We start from the raw sequence: 18565 nt of genomic DNA on the forward strand, positions 1-18565 counted from the left end.
CAGGGGCAGCAGTGGCTGGAGCAGCAGAGCCTGTGACAGCTGGGAGCAGCCCAAGGGAATTCAGCAGCAGTTGGGAGCAAAGGAGTTTTAAGCTCCCTGTGTGTCATAGTTAAAGAGCAACTCTGTGTGGTTGCGAGCTAAACAACGTTTCTTGCAGCCCCAGAAGAAAAAGGTGATGAGGAAAAAATCCCAGGGCTGTGACCCAAGAGGCCCATCTTGTGTGTCTGGAGGGCCATATGGCTGTGCCAGCCTCCTAAGTAGAGGTAAGAAATATCCTTTGGAGATTTGAATAGGGGTTAGGCAGGGACCAGAAAAAGTGAAGGACATGTGGTTTGCCCTAAGTACTGGGCATTTGCCCCCTGTGAATATATTGTTTAGGTGTCTCCCATTCCTGAGTGTATCCTGTGCCCTTTGTGGGGGTCTGTTGAGGCTCCTTGCTGGGGTATGCTGAGCATCACCCCATTCAGTTGCCATCCCCATGAATGGTGATGGTAGTTAAACAGACACACTCTGGTTTGGCAGTGGAGTAGGTCGGAGTAGCCTGTAGGCAGAACTATGGGCCATGTGGCTCATGGCTACAAATGAAGCACCACCCCTGACTATTTGCACAGATAGTTGAGTGGTATACCAGGGGCTAACATTGAGGATCTCTACATAGCATACAAATAAATGGGTGGATATGCATAGGCCACTTTGGGGATAAGCATTATGGCAAGACCTATGAGAATTAGGCCATTAGAAACAAATCACTGTATATCAAGTGACTGGGCATACACCCTGGGAATGATAAGGTTGACACTCTAGCCAAGGTACAATGGCTGGAAATGGTGAATGTCAGCCCATCAGGAAGAGAAATTGCACAATGGCTATACTATTGCCTCTTATATGTTGAACAGAAGATCATGTGATCTACCATAAAAGCTTAGGAATTACCTGTCACCTTTGCAGAAGTACAGGAAGCCTGTGAGACCTATGTGGCCTGCTCATGAGAACATCACTGGAGGCCTGTAGAAACTACTGGGCAGGCAGTACAGGGACGGGTACCGCTGACCTGATGGCTTGGCATAGTTGGGTCCTTGCCTAGTTCAGAGGGGTATACGTATGTGGTCACATGTGTGGGTGTGCGCCACATGAATCAAAGGGTGGTGGTCACTGCATTGGAGAACCTGCATGCTGCCTATGGGTGACTCTTAATCATTGAAAGTTGTCAAGGGACATGCTTTGCTGAAACCAGGCATGGGAAAATAAGGAAGTATTCTATTGTCTGCACCCAAGGGCAATAGCCGCTTGGTTGTAGCCTTGGGAAATCAATCCCCCCCATTCATAGGGTGGCTCTTGTTGCCCCTCGGAGACAAGTAGTGGAGATAAACTTTCAAATAGTGCCCTGGGTGATTGGGACATGGCCCCTATCTTAAAGGTGACATACCCAGGGCCAGCAGACCATGTAATGCTTCTCCCTGGTGATATCCTGATGGCCCATTATGAGTTCTCCACTGTTGTTGCAAGTAAATGCTGAACCCCGAGTTGAGACACAAAAAGGTGTGGTATTTTCACCCAGGGAGTCCCCCTCTTCCAGCCACTGTCTTATTAGCTGACCAGAAGCTTGCTTGTATATTGCCTGAGTGTCATAATTTGCCATTATTGGTGTCTATAACTGCTTTGTCTTTTCACCCCTGGGGTGCAAAGTAACACCTTAATGGACTGGCTTCATACCTATGCCTCAGTGGCTAACCAATCAGCATGCACTGAACTCCTCCTGAGCACGTCAGCTGACCCCCCCATGGTGTATCTCTCCTGCTTTAGTCTCAAATTGGACTTGGTTACAGCACCAGTGGAGCAGCACACACATTTCTTGTGGAACGTGATCTGGATGGGCATCTGTGCTGGGGCAGAACAGCAGTGTGAGTGGCCCCCGGTGTTGGTTGGCTCCTCCATGTGGAATGGCTCATGGTGGCTCACTACTGAGGCCATGGAGCTGGCTGGACCAGCTCCCCTTTGTATTAAGAACCTTAAAGGACAAGCCTAAGTAGGTTGGACTCCGACAGGTCTGTGTAAAACTCACTCTAAAGCATTCCTAGGAGGAGCATAATAATGCATTGGCTGCAGTTCCCACTGGGGCCCACTGGGGGTGTGGCTCACATGGGTGGCCTTACTTGCCCGGGGATTGGACCAGCCACTGTACCCAGGCGTGGCCTTATTTTCTGCTTGGTGCTGCAACTTGTACTGCTGCTGCGGCAGCTGGGTGCAGGGCTCTGCCCTCCTTGCCAAGGAACCCTTATGGAAGACACCCTTGCATAGAGGAACCTTGATGTGGTAGATTATAGGGAAAACGGAGTTAGCCAGGCTCCCTCACCCGGATGACCAGGCAAACATAACTTAGCAGTGTTTGTATAACCTTGAGTAGGAACCTGAATGCATAGAATGAAGCTCTATTGTATAATATCTTGGCACCCTGCCAGCTTCATGTTTGTTTAGTACATAAGGGAGTTGGGGCGTCCCACAGCACAACACATGGTGTGACACGTGGTGCAACATGTGGCTTGAGGTGTGCATGGACCACGCAATTCCAGAATAAAGGCATGTCAGGCATCCTGATGACTCTGCGAATTTTCTTCCATCTGCCTGAATCCTATGTGAACCTGTCTGAACTTGAACAGCTGCAACCCACAATGCCTGGAGAGGGTACCTGGACTAGAGTGCAGTAATTCCTACAGTGCTGGTGCTAAAAAAAAAAAGGCCAATTTCTGACTGGAAGCATGATACCAGGTATACACCAATTGAGATATTCAGATTCCCGAGAAAGCAAGAGCAAAATTTGCCTCAGTTTTTGAGAGTAGCAATTATGTCCATGCTTACTTTTGCAGTTCCTCACAGTGTTCTTGGACACATATATATTTTTAATTAACTAGAAAGTGAAACTGGAAAAGCTGGTGTTTGTGCTGCCTGTCACCTACCAGATTCAATAAGCAGAGACAGTGATTGAATCTTTATGGGTGCTTTATTCAGGTGGTTGGCAATCTGAGGTCAGCAATCTGAGAAGATGGTGGGTTTGTACCTTAATAGACCATCTCACATTCCATTTTAAACTGACTCTATGTGGAGAAGAAAAGTGTATGTAAGTGGTTTGGAATTCAGGGGAGAAGTTAATCAGATGAAAAGCTTCAGCATTCTTTCATCTGTGTCCTGGGTGGTGGTCATCTCACTCTGGAGTACAATTGCTCAGATATCATCTTGAATTGCTCACAGTCCTCCTGAGGCACAAAGATGGAACTGTTTATGGTCTCCTAGAGTCAAGGTGGGTCATACTTTCAGTTCCTGAAACAACCACTTTTTACATACATTGATTACTAAGCTTATTAGCTGTTTTATGAAACTAAAAATTTTCTGATATTTGAGTACACCATCAAAAGTAATATTATCAAAGAGATAGAAACTAAATCATTTAAAATGAGCCCTCGTTCATTTTAAACTTGGTTCCCAGTGCTTTGAAAGTTTTGCTTCTTTTGGTAGGCTCCAGTCCTTTCTGTCAGATTGGTTGTAGGTATGGGAAAGGCAGGAGACTTTCATATATTCATGTGTTACCTATAGCTGATAACTGTCCTTTTCTGTGGTATTGCATGCTATCAGTTTTCTAAGCCTCTTTTCTCCTCCCTATAAGTGATGGTGGCTTCTCTGATTTTTAGACCTTTCTTGCTGAGCAGATACAGTGTTGCTGCTAATTCCCTCTGCATTTTTTTTCTGAAAATAACCAATGTTGTCACTCCACTGGCTGCTTAATATATTTTTTAAAAAAATGACTTGCTTAATATACTTAAAAAATGATCCCCCACCAACTCTCACACTTCTGTCCCCTCCAGGCTGTTTTAACTGGAAGTACTGCTCACAACTGCAGGGTAGAACACAAACACAATTGTCCACCCACTTCCTGAGCCTATGCTTTAAGGCACACCCTAAAGGAATATCCTTTTCTTAAAAAGTTGCTTCTCTGTCTGTATTCACAGGAACTCATTTGTTCCAAAAGTATACTGTGAGCAAGCATGTGTTTAGGAGACTTGTATAGCACAAGTTGTGAACCAGGTATTGTTCTAAGTGTTTAATATACATTAACTAAACAAATAGGCTGGTCTTTGGCTCTGGGGAAATAAAAAAAAAAACCACATACAGTGTGGTTAAGGATGATGCCTAAAAGTTCCACGTGTTAACAGGTCACTCCAACACCTAAATCCATCAAAAAGGAATTGAGGACTAATTTAATTAGAAGAAAAAAGGGACAATTAAAGGTGGAAGGCAAAACAAAGATACAAACCATACCAGGATATTGCACCTGGGCACTGTGGAGTAGGTAGAGAGCTTCATGGTATTCCCTACTGCTTGTACCAGAGCGATGAAAACACATTGCCTTTGGCCAGCCTGAGCACAAATACCAGTCACCTTAATTTCCTAGCCAGGCAGGGGTTACTGGTGCTTGAGAATGCCTTCAACTATAGCCTAGTTGTACAAGAGGGAGATGATTAAGGCCATTCTCTCCTAGATGAATCTCAACCTAAGCCTGTGGCTCTTCAAAGCCAACACTGAGGAGTTGGGCAGGCAGGTGAGTCTTTAGGTGGACAAGTTGGTGTAGTGTTTGCTCCTTGGGACCTGGTAACCCCCTGGAGCAGTATGAGCTAAAAGGAGCCCTGCCAGTCTGGGAAGTCTGTTAGCTAGTGATTAGCCACAGGGGCCTGATGGGCTGTGGAGAGGAAGGAGCTTTCTGGTCCTGCAGAGGAGTAGTCAGCAGCAACCACAACCAAGGCCAAGGTCAGGAGGAACTAAAGCAGGATATTGTCTTGGAGAAGTTGCCATGATTCCTCAGGAAAAGAAGAGCAAGCAGGCCAGGGAGATGCTGTCAATTCACATGGGAAGCCCAACTTCCAGGTTTTGAATCTAAAATATGGCTGTTTTTTAGATTATAAGAGTAGATAGCAGAGTGCCTAGGTGTGGTGCATTTCTGGCACTAATAAAGTTTATTTCAAACAACTATGTTGAAAATGCCAAAAAAAATTTCACTTTTATCGAATAAAAGCAATCCATATCATACCTGTTCAAAATCTCCTTGTTTCTGTTCTCAAAAGAAAAGGCTATATTGAACTAAGGAGGCCTCATCTGTGGGAGCTGTGTGGTTACTTCAAAGACAGGAGATTCCCCCATGGTAATACACTTATATACAGCTTTAAAAACATTGTGTGCCAGGCACTGTGATTAATACAGGATATACAAACTCTTCTTGTAACTTATTGTACTGTTTTCTTTTGTGCAGCTTAGCTCTGGCCTGGCACTGGAGGAGGAATCAGGCTTTTGTCCTTTTTATAGGCTGTACAATAATTGCATAATGTAAATAGAATAAAAATAAGTGCATGTAAAATAGAAAAAAAAGAAAGGATCAAAACTCAGATCATCTCAGAGCCTAGGGCCCTTGAAGACTGGCTGAACTAGTTGCAGAGGACACACAGACTGTCACCATATTCCATTCCAGTTCATTACAGGTCAGCAGCCTTTAACACCAGGGCTGGGGGTGGAGAGCAGGGTACAAAAGATTCTCAGTTGAAAAAGGGATCACACTCCTAAAATCTTGCTGTATTCCAGGGCTGTTCCTCTGGGGATGCTTTCGGTTTGTCAACATTCTTTTCCTTTGTCGTGAGTTGGGTGAGTTGGGTGAGACTGTGAAGTACTTAATACACTGGTATCTCTGAGGGGAGATACAGCATATAAAAGATTGCAAAAAATTAGGAACTCTAAGACTTTCATTTGGTAATTCCATCTGTACAGCAGTGGTTCTCAGAATGTGGTCCTGGACAAGAAATATTAGTACCACTTGGGAACTTGGCTTCCACAGCAATCTGGGTTTTAATGGGTCCTCCAGATGATTCTGATTCTAAAATTTCAGTTGTGTGAATGAAAAAGGGGCTATGTAACGAACCCAACAGGTTCAGCAGGCCTCATGGCAGGCTTGACAAGCCAGTGACCAAAGCATCCACACAGGATGGTCTGATTACAAATTCCTAACTGGGTAGGTCATGGTGGGCAGTCACTTTCTAGCCTGCAGCTTACTTAGCAAAGGTTAACCTTACCTTAAGTGAGCCCTGTCCTTTGCTCTTATGCATCCAGGATAACATACCTTAAAATGTCAGAGTAGAGCAGATGGCAGGCACTGGGTAGGTCTGTGGTGGGGTCAGTTGGCTCCTGTTCTACATCTTCTCTGTGATTGACAGAACTTGATTAAAAATGTGTAAGCAACAACCAGCCCAGTTTATAAATCCAGAAACTCCTGGCTATGTTGGGTTTGCAAATCTTTCCAAGCAAGTTCACTGAAAATCAGTGAAAAAAAGTATTGAGTTTACACTAATGGTGGTTGGCGAATCAGGTCTAGGAAAACCTACTCATAAATAGCTTATTCCTGATGGCTCTCTACCCAGAAAGAATCATACCTAGAGCTTCAGAGAAAATAAAAAGAACAGTCCAAATTGAGGTTTCAACTGTTGAGACTGAAGAGCAAGGGGTCAAGCTACACCTGACAGTGGTAAACATACGTGGCTATGGTGACACCATCAGTTGCAGGGATTGCTTCAAGACCATCATCTCTTACATCGAGGAGCAGTTGAGCAGTACCTGCATGATAAGAGCAGCCTTAACCATTGACACATGGTGGACAACAGGGCACACTGCTGCTTCTACTCCATCTCACCCTTTGGACACAGACTGAAGCCCTAAGATGTTGCGTTCATGAAGGCAATACACAATAAGGTTAGTACTGTGCCTGTCATTGCCAAAGCCCACACATTCACCCTGAAGGAACAAGAGCACTTAAATAAAAGGATTCTGGATGAAATCGAAGAACACAATATCAAAATTTATCACTTTCCTGATGCAGAGTCAGATGAAGATGAAGATTTTTAAAAGCAGACCCGGTTTCCCAAGGGCAGTATCCCCTTCTGTGTGGTTGGATCCAATCAACTGATTGAAGGGAAAGGCAAGAAGGTCAAAACCCCTCTACACATTGGGTATGGTGGAGGTGGAGAACCCAGAGCACAAGATTTCTGGAGGTGGAGAACCCAGCCCAGATTTCTGAAGCTGAGGACAATGCTCATAACTCACATGCAGGACCTCCAGGAGGTGGCCCAGGACTTCAGCTCTGAGAGGCTCAGGAGAGGTGGCAGAAAAGTGGAAAATGAGGACATGAACCAAGACCAGATCTTGTAAGAAAAGGAAGCTCAGCTCCACGGCATTCAGGAGATGATCACCAGGATGCAGGCCCAGCTGCAGATACAGGGCAGCAACGGCGACCCTGCGGTAGGAGCACCACGTGTGAGAAAACACTCTGGAAAAAGTCTGGATAAATATTCTGAATGAATCATCCAGTTCTGTGTTTTCAGGAAATTGTTGGAGAGGTGCCCATCTACACTTTACAGTGCCTATGGCTCGACAATTTATTCATGTATTTATTTTTAAAGATTTATTTATTTATTTATTTATTTATTTTTAGGGAGAAGGAAGGGAGGGAGAAGGAGAGGGAGAAAAACATCAATGTGTGGTTGCCTCTCATGTGGTCCCCACTGGGGACCTGGCCCGCAACCTAGGCATGTGCCCTGACTAGAAATCGAACCAGCAACCCTTTGGTTCGCAGCCCATGCTTAATCCACTGAGCTATACCAGCCAGGTCAAAATTTAATTTTTAAAAAATTTTGATGTGTTCTTTTATATGAAGTACTTCTAACATTTGTATTCATTATAGAAGGTAGACTTTATATTTTGTCAGTGAACTTTGCCTTTTCACTTTCTTCCACCTTATGTAACCACTAACATTAGTTAGAATGGATTTCCAGGGGTCAGGCAGTATGTTAATACGACTTGGCTGACCTAACCAAGTCTTGGAGGAGTACTCTTGGTTTGTTTCCAGAACATTCATAGTTACTCAGAATGTTCCTGAGTGGTATAGTACAGAAACATGGACCTAGTGACACAAAACCATTTCTTTGTCACCCTACTTAGTAGGGTATGGAATCATTTGCTCACCCAAGAGCTTGTGTGGAGGTATTTCCCTGCCTCCCAGCCTTGCTTCTGTTTGAGACCAACACCTAAAACCAGTTTTACTGCTATAATTCAATACCTTTCATTCATCTGCACATATATCTTTTTAGCAAATGAAACAATAGAATTATCTAATGAGATACATGTTTATACTTTAAAAGTGTTTTAAAAACAGGTCTTTAGGGGTAAATTTTAGTAATCTCTGGATTCTTACACTAGGTTATTTTTTTAAACCACTGTACAGAGAACTTGCCATAGCCACTTTTTGTGGTGTTTTCCACTAATACTGGTCTCATGGAAAAAGGGTATCCAAGAGCTGCAGTTTTCACAGTGCCACTAAGATTCTTACCAACACAAAATCAATAAACTATTTTTGCTCATATTAACAAATACCTTTAAAAGGAAATTAGCGATTGATCTGTTCAGAAACTAACCTTTGTATATTTTTACTGTACTTTAATCTATTTTTGTAACTGCAGGTGCAGAAGATCTGCCTCAGCAGTGGAAATCAAGCGTCCTTTGGTGGGTGAGTGCCAAATGCAGATCTGTCACAGATCCTGAGGTTTCAGTCCTCTGAAGCCCAAAGTGCCAATCAGGTTTTTTTTTGATTTGGCTTTCCTTTAACTGTTTCTTTTTTAATGGTTTTTCTGAAGGGAGGCAAATTGCACTGATCTTTTTTATTTTATGTGCAGACTGTCTGCCCTATTTTTAGCCACACCACTGGTTCCTTCATTATTTGTAATGCAAATTTCTCCATGTATCCAGTGAAAATGAAAGACATTTCAAATCTGCACCACAGCTTGGTTGCAGGTGCCGCCACTGGTGGGTTTTCTATGCTTTATGGCTTTGACCCTTCCCTCCCCACCAGGCATGTCTCTGTCCTTCACTCTGTCTCACCCTCCGAGGGTGCTGATGATCCAGGGCCTGCTTTTATTTTTCAGCATTTCTACTGAAGTTGAGAAAGAAACCGACAGATGAAGGGGAACCTGGAAGGAATAGGTGCTGGTTCACTGTTTTCATTTTGCTGTAACTGGGGGAGGGAGTAAAAATGCCACCCCCTGGAGAAAATGCTTAATCTGAGGATGAAGAAGGTTTTTTGTTTTGGCCAAAAAATAAAATGAGGTCAAAAGATTTTTGTTACAAAAGTGCACTTGCTAACTTAGCCCCTTCACTATTGTAATATGGTGAAGCCAAGAGGGGGGGTCCCAAAAGGGATTTAGAATGGGATCCATAACTCAAGGTGTCTAGAAAATATTAGAAAGACATATAAGATGCCCCCCAGGTGTGAGTTGGGGGAAGGAACAAATGGAGCAGGCCATTAAAAGCTGTTTTGTACAGCAATGGCTTTTCAGCTAACCTCTGGCATGGTCAATTAACACATCTATAACCTTTAACTGGATGCATGGATATGTTCAATAGCTGTGGCCATGCTTTGAGCTAAGGGGATGGAAGTGACTTCCACCCAAGATGTAACTGGAAGGCAGGTCCCTGAGTTACAGCGCCTGTGTGAGAGCTTGGTGAAAATTGGCTCTCTATGCCATGGGGCCACGCCTACTCAGACTCACTGTGGCAGCCCAGTAAAGCTGGAAGGATATGGGAGTGCCGGCAAGTGTATTCAGTTGTAGGAGGAGTTGAAAATGGGGCTGCATAGGAGGACTGGTGAGAGGATTTAAACCCAGACTGGGCAGCCATGTGAGAGAGAGCCATGCATAACTTTGGTAGGGGAGAGGACCACGTGGCTGTGGCAGTGCAAGGAGAGAGCCATGTGCTTCTGGCAGAGTGGCGACCCCCACAGCCTTGTGAGAAAGAGAACCACCTGGCTTTGCCAGAGTGGGGACTACAGCTTGGGTGGAGAGAATCACCACACAGCTTTAGCGGAGAATCGCCACTCGGCTTTGGCAGAGTGGCGACTCCACCTCCTCTCAGCTTTGGTAGAAGAGGACCACATGGTTTTGGGATGCTGCCTTTGACTTCGTGGCCTGGAAGCAGGAGAGACTTTGCCTGGAAGAAGGGTGAAAGAACTCTTGCCAGTAGGCCGTGAGAAGGTGCCACATGGCTTTGGATTAATCAGAGATCCTGCCTGGACGGCAACACAGCTGACGGTGCCAGCAGCCTGGATCCTTGACATTTACTTCCTTTCCACAGGTACAGTATTCTGAATCAGGGCAGGGAGGGATAAAGAAGCACTGTGGGCATCTATGGGTATCCAAACAGGACTTTGATATTTTAATGAAGACATTAGGTTACTACTTTAAGTCTGTATAGCTTTAAATAAACATTTCCTTTCCTTTTTATAAATCTTTACTATCTGACAGTGGACATAACGAACCCGGTAGGGGTCCTTTCGGTGATAAATAGGATATTGTCACCTGCCTCGGGGCCTGTGTTCTATAACACTATGACACAACTGTGAATGGTCCAAAGCCTTAGGTTAAGGCACATTGCACAAAGTTTTTACCAAAAAAAAGTGTTCCATGACTTGAAAGACCTTCAAGGCCAATTACTTGGGTTTTTTGGCATTTATTAATGGTGTTAATAAAAGGGGGCAGGGGGTATTTGCAAATTGTCTATGTAAGCTCTGTGCGTGTGAGTGAGCAAAATTGCTTCTTGGAGCTGCCTGCACCTAATGATAGCTGTGGGGTGTGGGTGGACCTACACCTTTACACCCTTTTTCTTTTGTTGAGCAAACTGAAATACTTTTGCTATTAGATAATTATTCTTTTACTAAGAATACTCTTAGTAAGAATACTAAGTATTCTTAGTATACTTAGTACTCTTACTAAGAATACTCTGAGATACTCTTTACCTATAGAAATATATTTTGAAAACTTATTTTACACAGCCATTTTGTATCCATTAAAACTAACCTTTCATCAATAAAGCACTATTGTTGAAAAAAATGTCAGAATAATTTTCTTTTTTAAGACCCCTTGATGGAACAACTGCAGGCACCATAGCACAGAGCACAGAACCCCTCATTGTTATCTTCTTCCCCAAATACCATCTCTATGGGCTGCAAATGTTATTAACTATCCTGTATCTACCAATATAAAAGAAGTATGTTTCTCCATTTTTCTTTTTTATCCAATCCTGGAGATTTCCCCACTTTGCTCTTTCCTACCCCCTTAATCTACTACCAAGGGATTTCATGTAACTATCATTACATCTCCTCCTTCAATTCTAATATGTGAAATAAGCTGTAAAACTACCATTCTCTGGAGCACAATCTCAATTTGCTGAGATCTTGCTTCTGGACATGTCCTCAAAATTTGGCTGAAATAAACCCTTACAATACTTTTCTTTAAGTTTGGAGATTCTTTTTTTTTTTTTTACAGCAGTCATTTTAATTTCTTTTCTTGTATTGTTTCTTTGCCTGAAAAAGTCTGTTTTATGCCCTTCCAATGATATTTAGATATTCACTCTTAGATATTTCTCCCAAACACTCTTTTCAGAATAAAAGAAAGTCAGTGAATTTTGGCTTTTACACAGGGTTCTGTTAGGCCCAAATCCAGCTTGTGACTTGTTTTTATACAGACAGAAACACAAAAGGTTTTACAATTTTGGAAGGTGATTCAAAATAAACAACAGCTACAACAAAAACAAAGAAGACTAGGTGACAGATACAGTGTAGCCCTCAAAACCTAAAATATTTACCATCTTGACATGTTTGAGACAAACTCTGCTGACCTCTTTATTTAAGTAATATCCCAGGAACCTTATTATTTTGAATTAAATAGCCACATTGCTTTCTGTAAATGTTTTCTAACATGCAAAATCATGGCAGAATAAACATATTCCTCAGAAACAGTGCTGTGACTTACTGTGCTTTTCTATTAGAGAAATTTAAACTCTGCACTGATTTTTATGACTGCCTATCCTCTGTTTGGAGAACAGTTATCCTGTGTCTCATCTCAACTGACAAATATTTATTGAGAAGACACAAAGCTGAGTAAAGTTAAATTTGCTTTGAGTCCTTAAGAATGTATTAAAAAGCATGACATATAAATAGGTAGTGGGAGATAAACGATATATAATGGGCTTTGGGAATACCAAAAAGGGGACATTTATTTAGTAGTCCATTACCCTGATGTACCCTCACTTATATATCATGTGCCCTGATGATAGATACTTTGGTAGTTTTTAATCTCTTTTTTCTATCAAAGCAATGTGGTCATGGGTAACCTTGTACACAGTTCATCCACGTAGGACAAATTTCGAGGAGCAGAATCGATGGATTGAAGGATCGTGCTGAGACATTGAACATATTGACCCAATGGCCAATGGCCCAACCCAATGATATAAAAGTAGATCTCTGACCTACAACCTGCAGAAACCAGCTCAGGAAAACAAGCAACCTCTGTAGCAATGGCCAAAAATGGCCAGAACTTGATTAATAATTGACAGCTTCTATAACTTTTGCCCCTGTTTTCAATTTAGGACCAATCAGAAAGATCCAAATCTGTACCTCTAACCAATCACATGGGATACACCACTTCTCATTAGTTTGGCTCCAGCTTCTCCAGGCCAACAACTTCCAATCAGGGCACACCTGAAGACTTCACTTTATTCCATTATAAAATGTGCCTGTCCCTCTGATTGTCTCAAATTTCTGTCAAACACACATAATGGGGGCGGATTCCTTTCCTATAGCAAGCTCTGAATAACTAGTCTTTGCTTTTCTTATTTGTTTGGCATTTGTTTATTTCCACAGTTATAGTGAAGGAACCACTGAGATGCGGTCTGCACTGACTGTTGCTGTGGGTCCAGTGTTCAGCCATATGGAACGCCCAGAGGCCCTTTATGCCTTGAAGCTCACACCGAAGGCATGGTAATTAGCACTGGGTCTAAACTTCATTCTCTCTGCATTAAGTTTTTGGCTGTTTATTCTCAGGTTGGTACTCAGGTTTTCTTATTGATTTTTATTTTTTGGTCATCCTTGGTGTAATCAAACCATTTGTTTCATCCCTTTCTCTGTGTGTGTGTGTGTGTGTGTGTGTGTGTGTGTGTGTTGTGTTGTCATAAGAAGAATCACAGGGTAGAAAACCAAGCATATACCCTATAAGCCTGTTGTGTGAACTGACCCCACAGACTAGTGTTTTTGCAATTCTCACCAGACCAGCATCTCCTTGGACAAACTGCTGTGGATTACCAATAAAATTGAATAAGGTTTTCCTTCTGTCTTGATTTTGTGTCCTGAGAGCTTAGCTTTGACCCAGAGAGAGTGTTCTTGCTGTTTTCTGCCTTCTGGGCCAAAGGGACCCAGATTGTAGACACAGTCTGGGGACACAGATTGTTGGATCTGTATTTGGAGGCAGCCAATGTCAGGCAGGGGGCTTGAGACATGGGGTGCATAAGTGTTATGTTCCTACCGACTGCTGCCAGCTCTAAAGGGCTTGTCTCAGTCTAAATCCTCTCCTATACCTGGAAAAACTCCAGTTCTTATATACACTCTCTACAATGTTAATTCTTGTGCTTGCCTTTCTGAATGGCATAACTTCACCACAGATGATTTGGACCTTGAGTGGCTACTCTTAGGAACATTTTCTTTGAATATAATGATTCCTTTGAGAAGAACAAAGAGGAATAATATTTCTAATACCCAAAGGGCAGCATTTTTGGTTGGTATGAAGAGGCCTCCAAACAAAATGCTGAGTCAAAAATGGCTTCACTAAAGATTCTTTGACCAAAAATAATGAGCAATCAGGTAAAGTGAAACGAGAATAAAGTATTCATTTTGGTATCGGCTCTCCCTTCCTGGTTTCCCTTCTGACTCCTTCCTGTTGTGCTTCAGACAACTCCTCCATCATCTTCCTCTTGTCCAAAAACAGTCCAAACACCCAAAATGCCATTTGCCTTTAAATATCCACCTCTCTCACAATTCAGGTAAGCAGACAACTATAGAATTTAAACCTTGAACCAGAGATGAATGAATAACTGTAATAAAAGATTCCCCTAAACCCAAACAAGACGAGCAAACAGTCACAGAAGAATTTGTAATGCTTTTGAGGGCATACGACCTAGGATTACCTGACCTATATCAATGTGCACATGTGTTGACCAGCACCTCAAATGCTGAATCCTGGAAGATAAAAGCTGATTCGACTAACCCAGAAGTGGACCTACAGGGTTTCTCTTTCCTCAATAGACTTGAGGGTGAAGAAAAGGCCAAAAATGTACAATAAGTCTCCTAAAAGCCATACCTGAAATATTTCCAGTAGAAATCTATTGGACCATAATTTAATTGTGCAAGCAAACAAAAATGATGAAACTATAGGAGATTTTTAAGAGAGATTAAAAATGCCTTTGGACAACATTTGGGGGTTAAATAAAATGATGATAAGACAGCAAAGTGCTCATCTCATTTTTTTCAACAGAGTTAAGCCTAAATTTGAAGCTCTAATTTAAAAACAGAATTTGGAATGGGAACTAGCCTTTTAGCTGGACTACAGCATCTGGCAGAACATTTTGAAAAGGGCTTTAGATAAAAAAAGACAGAATCCTAACTCAACTTGCCTGGAAGATACACATAGTCAGTTGATCACTACCCCAACCAAACATATACTGACAAGGACACTTGTATATCTTGTAAACTGGACAAAATTGCAAAATCCTCTCTCTTTCTCACTCTCTCTTTCCTCTTTCTTTTTCACACACACACACATACACATGAAGACAAAGAAAATCTCCTCAATTCAGATAAATGAGGGTGCTCCAAAGAAGGAAAAAGGGCCCAATAGCCTGCCATATCCTTAAACACTGAACATGAATTATCATAAATATAGATGGTCATCTTTCATCCTCATTAGCCATTTATAGTTACTTTTTCCACCAGATACCTTTTTTTAAATTTATTTTATTTTTTTAAAATATATTTATTGATTATGCCATTACAGTTGTTCTATTCCCTCCCTTTATTCCCCTCCACCCTGCACACCCCTCCCCCACCATCCCCCCTTTAGTTTATGACCACGTGTCTCAAGTTCTTTAGATTCTATATTTCCCCTAATATTCTTGCCCTCACCCCTATCTATTTTGTACCTACTGTCTATGCTACTTATTTTCTGTACCTTCTCCCCCCTTCTCCTCCTCCCACTCCCTTGTTGCTAACCCTCCATGTGATCTCCATTTCTATGGTTCTGCTCCTGATCTAGCTGTCCTCTTAGTTTGCTTTTGTTTTAGGTATGGTTCTTAATAACTGTGAGTTTGCTGTCCTTTCACTGTTCATCTTTTTATCTTCTTTTTCTTTGATAAGTCCCTTTAACATTTCATATAATAAGGGCTTGGTGATGATGAACTCCTTGAATTTGATCTTATCTGAGAAGCACTTTATCTGTCCTTCCATTCTAAATGAAAGCTTTGCTGGATAGATCAATCTTGGTTGTAGGCCTTTAGATTTCATGACTTGGAATACTTCTTTCCAGCCCCTTCTTTCCAGCCCCTTCTGAGAAATCTGCTGACAGTCTGATGGGAAGTCCTTTGTAGGTGACTGTCCCCTTAGCTCTTGCTACTTCTAGGATTTTCTCCTTCATTTTAATCTTGGCTACTATAATGATGATGTGCCTTGGTGTGTTCCTCCTTGGGTCCAACTTCTTTGGGACTCTCTGAGCTTCCTGGATTTCCTGGAAGTCTATTTCCTTTGCCAGATTGGGAAAGTTCTCCTTTATTATCTGTTCAAAGAAGTTTTCCACTTGTTGCTGTTCCTCTTCCCCTTCTGGTACCCCTATAATTCCGATGTTGGAGCGTTTAAAGATGTCCTGGAGGTTCCTAAGCCTCTCCTCATTTGTTTGAATTCTTGTTTCTTCATATTTTTCTGTTTGGTCATTTCTTTCTTCCTTCTGGTCCATTCCCTTGATTTGAGTCCCAGTTTCCTTTCCATCACTATTGGTTTCCTGTGCATTTCCCTTTATTTCAATTGGTTTAGCTTTCATTTGTTCCTCTAATTTTTGACTAAAATCAACTAATTCTGTGAGCATCCTGATCACCATTGTTTTGAACTGTGCATCTGAAAGTTTGGCTATTTTTTGGTCACTTAGAGTTACGGGCTCTGGGGCTGTGAGTTCTTCCTGAGCCATGTTTTGGTCTGTTCGTGCCTGTTATGTATGAGGGGCAGAGCCCTAGGTGTTCACCAGGGTGGCGCCATCCAGCTTGCTGGGTTGTGACGCTGTATGTCAGGGCAGGGTCAAAGAGGGGCAATAGTGGTCCCCTCTGCTGCTTCCTGCCTCTGGGGCCTGCATGGTCTGTCTCAATGCTCGCTCCTTTGCTGGTTTATCTGCATGTGAATGTGTGACCATGGTCAGCCTGCCACCTTGCGCCCTCAGTGGGTCCTCCCATTGCTACCTCACACCTGGGATCTGCCCTTGGCTGCCTACACTCCTGGGTTGGGGGATCTTTCCTGCCTGACCCCTCTCCACTGCTGGCTCCACCCCTCTCACCAGTCTGGCTGAAGGGTTCGCTGTTGTTGGACTTCCATATAGTTCAATTTTCTGTATTTTAGCTGCATTTTTTGTTACTAAAACTTTATTGTCTTTAAACTTGGTTGTGTGAGGAGGCACGGTGTTTCCACCTATGCCTCCATCTTGGTGGAAGTCTCTACCAGATACCTGTAGTCAACCTTTTCCTCAGAGTAAACTGACCACACAGGAGGTAGCCATTTCAAATAACCCACAGTTTTTCTTATCTTACAGCCCTTACCTGTTACTCTCCTGTCCTGGATTGAAAAAACAGTCCTTTCTGTCCTGTGATAGCACCTTTGCAATTTTAATAGATAGACTTAGACTTACTCTGCAAATGGAGGGAGTGTTTCTTGAGGTCCCAGAGGACACTTCTATTATAATCAAATTGTATCTGTTTTGACCATAACTTTGCCCCCTGTATTTGTTGAAATAAACTGTTCAACAACAGTTGGTCTCATCTCTGTATCACTTACCCCACAACTGTTTATGTTCCTCCACAATTAATATGTTCAAGGCCCAACTTCCAATGTGACTATATTTGTAGAGAGGGCCTTTTCTGGAGGTAATTAAGGTTAAATGATGCCATAAGGGTGGAACCCTTATTTAATAGATCAGGGCTTAAAGTGCATCTCTTTCTCTCTCCATATGTCTATTTCCCTCCCTCCCTCCCTCCCTCCCTCCCTCCCTCCCTCCCTCCCTCCCTCCCTCCCTCCCTCCCCCCTTCCTCCCTTCAAAGCCATGTAAAGACACAGCAGGAAGGTGGCTACTGGCTAGCCAAGAAGAGGGCTCTCACCAGGAACTAAACCTTGTTGGAGCTTTGATCTTGGACTTGCCAGCCTCCAGAAGTATGAGAAATAAATTTCTGTGTTTAAGCCACTCAGCCTAAGGTCTTTTGTTATGGCAGCCCTAGTGGACTGGCACAGGGACCCACAAGAGAAGACCAGCATGTGGCAAAGACCATCTCTCCTAAATGCCAATAGCTGAGATGACCTCTTGCGATAGGAAGTGTAAAGGAATAAGGTATACTCTCTTCTTTTATTTGTCCAGGGAGTGACACTACTATATTTTTAAACTACATGTTAACTCCTGCCTGCATCACAATGATAGACAGACTGGCCCCTGCAGGATTTTTTGTTTCAGTCAGAATTCTTTGGTTGCAAGTGACTGGAATTCTAAGTCACACTTGCTTAAGCAATATAGGATATCATCAGTTTACTACTGACTAGGTCAAGGCCAAGCCAGAGGTTATTGGAATCAGGGACTGTGAGCTGTTTGGCCTCTCTGTCTTTTTGTCTCCCCCTCTCTCTCTTTCTCCTTCTCTCATATCTCAACTCTTATCTCTGAGTCTACATTTTTCTCCTACTCCAGACAGACTTTATCATAGAGCCAGTGTTAGGGCCTGAGGAATTTCAGGCTCAGTTCTTTAACAACTTGCAACCAAAGGAAAAAAGCTGCAGCTAAAAAAAGTCCTGGGATGGGTTCTGGATGGCCCAGCTGATGTTTAGGGACACATTGTGGGACACTGTGATAGCAGCCCCTACTATGCTACATGCTTTGAATTAATATTTTTCGGAAGAGAGAGGTGCTTTTCCAGGCATATAGGATAATGGCTGTCCACTTTAGGGGGCACTAGTGAGTGTTCATATGGATTCCCTTCCCTGTGGAAGAGAAGAGGGCTTCCTGCTGGGGCAGATGGCAGGGGATGGTTCCGTATTTGCTGCCTACAAGTCAGTTTGCACCTCGCTTTTGGCATAATGTTGGCATTTTCCTGCTTTCATATTAGAAAATTATTTTTAAAGTAATGTGAAAATTTAAAAATTCATCTTCCTATTTTATTTCTTTCTGGAATAGATGGGTCAGTGAGTGGGGAGGCTAAAAGATAAGAGGTTTGGGGTTAGAAGATGGCATGGCTTAGTAGAATGAAAATGTTCTAGTCACCTAGAACCCAGAAGTTGAGACCATCTCAATAGGGGGCCCACGGATAATCTACTTTAGTGGCCTGGAACCCCACTGAGCAGATACCACTGTGTACTACAAGTTTATTTTAT

The 18565-nt window shown here is 42.7% G+C and overlaps 1 pseudogene; it reads left to right on the forward strand.

The window, feature by feature from the left end:
* The first annotated feature begins 6261 nt into the window (after window positions 1-6261).
* LOC119036730 (septin-2-like) overlaps window positions 6262-18565 on the forward strand; it is a 91537-nt pseudogene continuing 79233 nt past the window's right edge.

Source organism: Artibeus jamaicensis, unplaced genomic scaffold, assembly GCF_021234435.1.
Source record: "Artibeus jamaicensis isolate MK-2021 breed Jamaican fruit bat unplaced genomic scaffold, CSHL_Jam_final contig_594, whole genome shotgun sequence".
Classification (NCBI taxonomy): domain Eukaryota; kingdom Metazoa; phylum Chordata; class Mammalia; order Chiroptera; family Phyllostomidae; genus Artibeus; species Artibeus jamaicensis.